The sequence below is a fragment of the Lepidothrix coronata genome, unplaced genomic scaffold (genome assembly GCF_001604755.1).
Source record: "Lepidothrix coronata isolate B3197 unplaced genomic scaffold, Lepidothrix_coronata-1.0 Scaffold33, whole genome shotgun sequence".
Lineage (NCBI taxonomy): Eukaryota > Metazoa > Chordata > Aves > Passeriformes > Pipridae > Lepidothrix > Lepidothrix coronata.
This window is the reverse complement of record NW_016690213.1, coordinates 1,141,999-1,150,873: the sequence shown is the minus strand read 5'-3', so window position 1 is coordinate 1,150,873 and position 8,875 is coordinate 1,141,999.

Genomic DNA, 8,875 nt, shown 5'->3' with positions numbered 1-8,875 from the left:
TTAAAAACAGATGACAAATGAAATAACTGTACAAAATACAATGGATTAATAGTCTGCTCCAATAGAAAAAGTGTTGAGTACCACAGAAAAACTCTCTGTACCCTTGTTCACGAAAGCTCTTTGCCCTGTGAGGTGTGTTGCTGAGATGCTACCAAGCCTCTAAACAGTTGATCTAGTCCACACTGAATTTCAGTTGAACTGTTATAAAAATCCTGCTGTGTTTCTACAAAAGGCCATCACGATGTATGCAAATGCATAATGAAAGGATATAAATGAATGTACAAGAGAAACAATACGAATTACTCATTAAAAACAGTTCATCTGAACCTAGGTATTGTGTATACACCAAAGATGACTTTTTGTATCATCTGATCATACTGGTCAGAGAGTTCATTATGCAGGGAAACATGAGCTGGAATACTCAGATTTTTCAGTGCAGTCTAGAGTTTCACATATAGGGCCATTTGCATGCATTCAGTTCCAGGCTAAGTCCACTCCTAAGTACATCCGTTGTCTGCAAACAGAGTTCAACAGAGCTGCCTATGTAAATGTAAGAAAACCAAATTTTGAATCTGTGATACAATGCTATTGGATTTGCCATTAAAGAAAGTAACACACAGACAAGCACAGAAGCATTTAAATTCCAGCTATTACTACCAGCTAGATTAAAAAGAATGCTTACGGACAAGGTTCTAGTTTTAGCAGTTCAGAAGAACAAATTCTGTTAAACTAGACTCGATCATCAAGAACTTTTAAATTAGTCTTTAATCAGTAGTTTCATTACTTAACGTGCTATTTGAGTGCTTTTATGAAATGCATGGTTAATATTTACCCCCCACCAAAACTCAAATACTTCAAGGCCCTTCTCAAATTCTCTTTTAGAATTCATCTTTAATCTTTGCTATTACAGAAGTATAAGTTTGTCCAGTTTCTCTTATCTTTCATCCCCCTTCAGAGTATCAGTTGCTTATACATGCACAGATACTTTAAAGGCTTAAATTCTTGAAGAAAAGATACAAAACTTTCATGCATTTCCAACATACTTTAGTAAGTAGAATGCCCATGCAACTGCAGTCCCTTCTACTCCTAGGTAGAGTAGAATATTTAAATAATAAGTAAAATAATTAAATAATGACATTAATCACAAGTAGCATCCTTTGCAATTACTAGATTCTTTTGCCATTGTCTGGACAACACAGATAAATATTTTACTGTATCAGGTTGTGTATCTTGCCAGGCTTGGAATTGAAGTGGTCTGAAAGTTTAATATTTTAGAGAGGCACAAATGAGTCATGGTCTCAACTGCCTCTGCTGAGCATGAATTATGTACCAGAAGTCCAATACAGAACCATGGCAGAGATCCTGTGCCCTGTGTCAACCTTAGTACAGCCTTAAGGGCATTTGTCCTACGTTAAAGGAAACTTTTGTCCACTTTCTGTTTAGAAATCTGATTCCTGTGAATGGCTTATGAATCCATGTAGACTGTTGAGTAACCAAATCACTGGTGAATAAATTATGTCTCAGGCAGCACTGCTGCTCTCTTGCTGGACAAAGGCCTTTCTACCTCTCTCCTGTAATTTCAGCCGTCAATTTTTCATTACCAACAGCACAACTGGAACTAAGAGCAGGTACAAATTAATCACTGCTCAAACAGGTAAACTCCTATGACTAACCCAGCCAGGCTCCACAGCTTCTTTAGAACACTACTCAAGAGTCTTTCCTGAAGTAAAGGTAGAAGACAAAATCAATTATGTTTTCATTCCCAGTCACCTCAATATTGCTATACTGTAGTTTACTAAATAAGAAACTTTATTAGTTGTAATAATTTCTGTGAACACAACCAGAGGATGCTGATTTTTTTTTCCCACTTCCAAAGGGTGGAGATGAGGAAATAAAACAAGTGATAATTACAGTGATACATTTTTAAATCACTAACTTGCCATTAACTTTTGTCAACTTGCAAGTCACACAAGTGCTGCCCAACTCCCACCCACAGGTTAAGTGGACACTTGGCTTGTAAATCTTCTGTTGAGTTCCTACGCTGCTGTTCCTCTACTCCTTGAATGGCCAAATACGTCAGGCACAGTCCACCAAGACTGGGAATTTAAAGTCCAAATCAAAGCTAATTGAATTGTCTAACAATATTATTGAAAGGACAAATTTTTTTGGAAGGACATATTTTACTGAACATTTGGTTCTTTAATTTATTTTTTTTAAGCCACACTTCCTGGAGTCAAGTACTAAAAATAAAAATGAGGAATGAGATTATGCTAAACATGATTTATGGCTATCATGATTGTAGAGAAGCAGCTGAAAGTAAAAGCTCAAGAGATTAAAAGTGGCATTTTTCAAATTTATTCAGACTGCACAGCAGAGTATTTGAGGTAGTCAATGCCAACTTCTCCCTGGGCTGCCTTGGACCTGCTGGAAGTGGTCAAAGATTTACAGCAGGAAGAGGATGTCAATCTCCCAGCAGTTTTTCACAGCAAAGAATATTTTCATCTCTGCCAGCAGGAGGTAAGTGGTCAGACATAGGTGAGAACTCATGAATCAGAAAAACTACATCACAGGTAAACAGTGGCTGACTTGGCAGTAGGTATCTGAAATCAGGACAACCTGTGCAAATGCTGTTATTAGTCATGACTGTAAGGGCAGTGCCCAGAAAGCACAAAGCCCAAGGGATGCAGAAAGACACATTTGAGGTGATTAAGCAGGGCATCGCAGAGGGCTCTCCCATCTGTCTTTTCACAGGAGGAGCTCACTGTGTTTGTACTACAGAACGGGCTCCACTGAAAACAAATTTTAAATTCCATAACCCTCTTGGTAAGCTGTTTTCTGGTGAGGTAGTGTTTAATATATACATAAATATATTCAGTGAATCATCAACATTCCCATCTGCCATTTAGTACACTCACATCATTAAGGGACAGACCTGAACATGAGTACCTGATCTGCAATACTGGTTTTTGTTGAGAAAAGTTTTTTTGGGCTTTTTTTGTTTGTTTGTTTTAATTAAAAGATCAGCATGACATTTAAATTTTTTTTTCTCAACAGCATTAATTGCCATCTAAGTTCTGATCTGGTTTTGTTATCTTGCCAAGCTGAACTACTGGAGGCATTGCAGCACAGTCAAGAGTCATGCGTTGTGTCCTCCTTTTTCCTACACAAAAAGAAAAAATATCTCTCCACAAAACAGCACAATATTTTTTTTATAGGACCAGTGAATTCCTAAAACTCTGAAAGCATAAGGAATTAGGGTTTTGAAGCTTGTTGTTGTTACCTGTTTTTGTTTTGTTTTAAAAAGGAAAACCAACACAACAACTAAGTGCTCTTTTTACAGTCAGGCTGAAATATCAGAAATAGAACTAAACATACAGCCTTCAAGCTGTTCTTATGGTTCTCCTGTACTGCCCTACTCCCTCTAAAAATGAAAATCAGTGCATATTTTTGTTCTTAACCTAATTTACTCAGGCTAACAGAAATACAAACCTCTCCAGGGGATCTATTATGTGGGTTGTACTACACAGATGCATTTAGAATTAATGCTCTCAGAAATTCCTACCCAATTCACAAAGACTTTGTCCACACTAACACGCAAACCCTTACAACAGAAGAAGGAAAGGTTCTGCGTCTCTCTACCGGGGCACAGAAGACTGTCAGGCAAACTTTTACCTCTGCAAGAGTGAAAATGCATATCAATTCACTACTGGTGACAGAGAGACACAAAGGAAATAAACTATAAGAGTTTGTACATTGCAGGCAGGATCAGTTTACTGCTTAGGAAAAAACATGTCAGAGCAACAGCTTCACTAATGAGTTGCAATAATTAGCATAATTAATTATAATTGCTTTTGTTCCTCCCTCACTAAATGAGGGAAAGACCTTCTGAAGAGGTCATACAACATTTTTTGTCAATTATTACAACTCCTGAATTTCCTATATCTCTGAAGTGGATCACTAGCTCTGAGAGGTGTCCATCCATGCTGCTTTTCCACTCTACTCAATGATCTAGTTTGGACATTGTCATTTGCACAGCACAGTTTCTGCAAATATGTACCCATGAAACTAGTGCCAGTGTATTGAAGGCTAAGTGATAAAAGCCTAGCTTTAGCCAAAATTTCCAAGTGTTCATGTAGGAATAACACTATGTCCACATAGGAAAAATTAAAATACCTGAAATCAGAACCTCGACATCTGCACGCTTCAGGATTTTGTGAAACAAGATAAGTTGGACAGCCGTCATCGCTCCCAATTGCCAGCTGCTGCCCACACACACTGCTGGCAAATCAGGAGGTATTCAAGCACCCCTCACCTACTCAGAGCAGAGACTGACACCACAGGCTTGGCCTCAGCCACAGCTCCACAAGGGCATTCCTTCCCTTCTGTCACCTCCCTCGTGGGTGGTGACTCGCAGCAGACAGGAAGGCTGGACAGCTGGCTGGTAACCACTGCAGTGATCCCTGCCCTCCCGAGCTGGCCATGCAGAAATGCCACAGTTCAGATGTACGTGAACAGATTGTTGCCTCCAGATTCGTGTTAAATATGGAAATACACAGCAGATGTAGGGTCAGTCGGTCCAACAGTTGATTATTACCTCTGGGATACACCATACGTCTTACCCAGTACCTTTCTTGTACTGATTTCGTTGGTCACGTTGCTTTACAGTCAGTCAAGACAAACCTGCTGATTCAGCTGAAAAAACACCCTAGACAAATGGAACTGTTTTAACTGGATAAACTTGTGATCTGATCCAAAGAGCAAAGATGGAGTCGGGAATAAGCACAAGAGAGTCCCTTTCAGCAATGCCACACACCTAGACTGTGTTAAGTGAAGCATGAAACTGTACCCTGAGGATTCACCTACCATCTTTGGCAGAGTCCATCCATCCACATACCATTCAGTTTATATTTATCACAGTCTCTTCTAGCTCAGCTGCTACTCCTTGGTTTTGTCCTGTAGTTATAAGCTGTGTGTTAAGCCTCTTAATTTCACATTAACTGCATTCCTAAATTTAGTGCTTCTAGGAAGCAAGGAAGGGCTCCATAAAATGGATTGCCAACAAGCCACATACTTAAACTATTAAACAAAGGTATTTTAAATCAGTCAACCTACATGAGTCTCTTATTTTATCCTGTCTTCTTTGGAGCTTTGTAGTCACCATTGATACCCATTAAAAAGACCTTCAAAACAACTGCTTTTATTAATCACAGTTTTAAAAGACTTCTTGAGAACTCCACACTCAAATCTGATGGAATGTGAATGTTCCCTATCTATTGAAAAAGAAAGAAGGGATGTTTTTCAAGTCTGTGAAACGGCTCTGGCCTACGTTATATATCTATACAATAAAAGAGCTTCAGTATCTCTTTGTCTGCTCTACTGCGTCACTGGTTTAGCACTGAAAAGAAAAATCACAAAAAAGAAAAATCAGCTTTTTCTATTTAGATGTCCAGTAGATTAAAGTGTTTAAGACATTGTCACAGGCTCTTTCTAATCTCAGAAAGTTTTTCTTCTCAAAAGTCACTGAACACTGCTCTTACCTTGGCTAAGATCCTTGGATCAGGAGGCTGAGGCTAAGTGTAAACTTCACTAACATACAGCCAAGCTGTCCTTAATTTTGATAGCATTGCTTTGAGGTGAGCAAGCAAGAGGTAAAGACTTTATCCTAAAAGCAAACGAGAACACCAAGAAGATACTTCCTCAGCCGGCTGTCAGCAGATCAGAGCAACCTTCCAAAGTGTGCAGAAGTGGGATGACTGCTCACTGAAATACACACAATCTGTGATTTCAGCAGTGAATTTGAGCAGCTGCTGTTTGTCAGAGAGGCGTCCCTTGGAGTGCAAACAACCCATGAACTATCTAGGGTCACCACTAAGATAGGCTTGTTTCCTGGTAATGCAAAACAGCACCTGGCTTAAAAATCCACATGGGGAGAAGGTAACTGCAATACTGCATAATGTGCCTTGTAAGAAAAGCAATATAATACTTGGTTTTCCTTTGATTTCAAGAAGTGCTTTTGTCTCTATCATGCTCTGCTTGGGGAGATCAATAAGCCAAGGTTCTGGATAAGCCTCTTTTTCCTTAGCATTTAAGGTTGTGTCCTCGAAGGCATCTACATGTGTGAGGCAAGAGCAGCTCCAGCAGTGCTGGACACAGAGTAACAGCAGTCAAGCAGAAAGAACTACCAGTTCTTGGGCTCCACTCAGAACTGCTTTGAGAGCTGGCAGGGCTCCTAGGTTCCCCCCTCTACCCTCGATTTTCCCCATCTCTCCTTGGTCTGCACAGTGCAGATACCTGAATACACCTGCACAAAAACGAACAGATTGTTCAGAGAAGATGCTGGCAAGAATCAAAAGGACACGTGTAAATATGCTGACCAAGGAGACAGCAAAGCACTGTAGGTGAACAGAAACACAACAGCCAGAAAAGAAATGTAGCTACTTTGAAGGCAAGATGCTTCCATACTGTGGAGGAAGTATGAGACAGTACGACCTCTTGCATGAGATCTCTCTTTCTCTACACGCATACACATTGAATATCATTCAAAGGATACTTTAGGAATTCAATATAATTCATTCAAATTCTATAAATTCTTTCAACAGACTGGTGTATGTTTTTTAACTAACGTTGTGACATCACTAAATAAAATAATTCTTTAAGTTTATGCGTATGTTTAAAGAAATATTGAACATGCTTCTAGACCTGTCCAATTCCTGCACAGTTTCACAGGATTAAAGTCAAATATATACATACATCCATTATCAAGTAATAAAAAACTTAGCCAAATTAAGGCATTTCAGTACTCAGGTAAAATAAGGGCATATCCAAGGAAACAGAAACAGGAAGGGAAGTCTAAGATGCCATGAATACCCATGATGAGTGCAACTCCAGGGAATCACTTATGAAACACACTTGAACGACCTTAGCAGGAGATTACACTCTGAATTCCAGAGGAAGTTAGAATCTGACAGGGGAAATTCCTTCCCCACTCTGTGTTGAGCTCCACATTGCCTTGAGCAAGGGATTAGCCAGGAATCTAGAAATGACACTTTCTGGTATGCCTGAGCACATGTTCACAAGAATGTGAGTAGTAAGTACTTCAGAGAGTAATTGGCTACATCACCCATGGAGAAGTCAAGTCAAATTACAGAGCCTAAGCACCAGTAACTATTGTCCTAATGCAGAACTGCACATTTTATCAATACCTCCAGTCATTTTAATTCAATCATCTCCACCCTTCCCCAGCCCAACAATTTATCAAAGCTAGATGAAAGCATATCTTAATGATTAGGACCAGATCACGACACAGCTTTCTGCATAAGCCTTTCTGTTGTTTGTATTCTTAGCAGCTGCCTCAAGACCAATGTCTAGCCACTGAATATTTTCTTTCTTTTGCCAGTAAGTGAAACGGATCTGAATTGTCTTCCATTATCAGGGTGCAGCTACGCGTAGTGATGAAGTGACTGTTTTGTTTATTGAGAAACACTAAGGAGATTTAACTTGGGTCTGCATCACAGAAGTACTTTCCAAATACTTTGTTGCACATCTTCAAGTACAGGCACCAGAAACAGAACGCAGGATTCAAGCAAGATAACCTCCCTGCTTCTATTAATAGTCAAGGATCACATTTACTGCTGATAGCTGCAACAGCAGCTTTCTGTATATTGCTGTAACTCTAACACCCTTTCTGACTTCTCTGTAGGTATTTTGAGTCATTGTTTGCTATACAAATCTTGGTTTCTGTTTCCCAAGTGTATTTCACTGTGTATTAGGAATAAAAATACACAATGTCAGAAAACAAACAAATCACACACCCAAAGAATTAACCTCACTACAAACCCCACATAAAGTGAAATACTGTGCTTACATAAAAGGACAATTTATTAACAGGTCCAGGGTCTTTCCTAATCAGCACACACAAATAACTAACCTGCAAATGAGCCAGCATAAGAAGTCCTTCAGAGTTTGTTAGAAATACAGATATTTGCACAGCAAGTGACCTTCCTATACAAGCTAATTTCCAATAAATAGTACTTGCAATTTGCCAGAAGACATTTACCCTCATCCTGCAATCAATGTCCCATATCTAACATACAGATTTTCAGACTTTGTTATTTCTTGGCTTCAAAAACCGATACAAGTTCTTGGAGTTCTAGAGGCCTCTCAGATCAGGCAAGCAAACTTGTTTGGAGAAGGAACAATTTTTTCAACTGTAGCAGGGTTAATCTTACCAGCTCAGAGACAGTTAAGCCTCAGGCCAGAAGAGAGCTTTCCCTAGATAAGGTTTTTTTCTACTAGGCTCCTCCTAAGTTTAGCTATGCACTGTGAATGTCACATGACTTACAAGAACGTTGTTCCCCAGCATGGAAATGTCCTGTAATTTCTGAGTTCACAGGTTTCCAGCAACATGTTGGTCAATAAGAGAGGAAGAAACACACATTCATTATGCAGAACGAAAAATTCTGTGGTTTTGGGGTTTTTTTGCATTACAATACTGAGGATTTTGTGGTTAAGACACTGATCTACAGCTTTAATGAAAAAACCCAACTAACCACAAAAAGTTCAGATCTTCAATCTGACAGACTGCATACACAAACACCAGGTGAATCTCTCTTTCTGAACCATCTAACTAGATGTAGCTATACAATCACAGAATATGCCAAGTTGGAAGGGACCCACAGGGATCATTGACTCCAAACCTTAGCCCTGCACAGGACCATCCCCAAGAGTCACACCATGTGTCCGACAGTATTGTCCAAACACTTCTTAAGCTCTGTCAGGTTTGGTGCTGTGATCACTTCCCTGGGGAGCCTGTTCCAGCATCCAACCACCCTCTGGGGGAAGAACCTTTTTCTAATATCCAGCCTAAGCCTCTCCT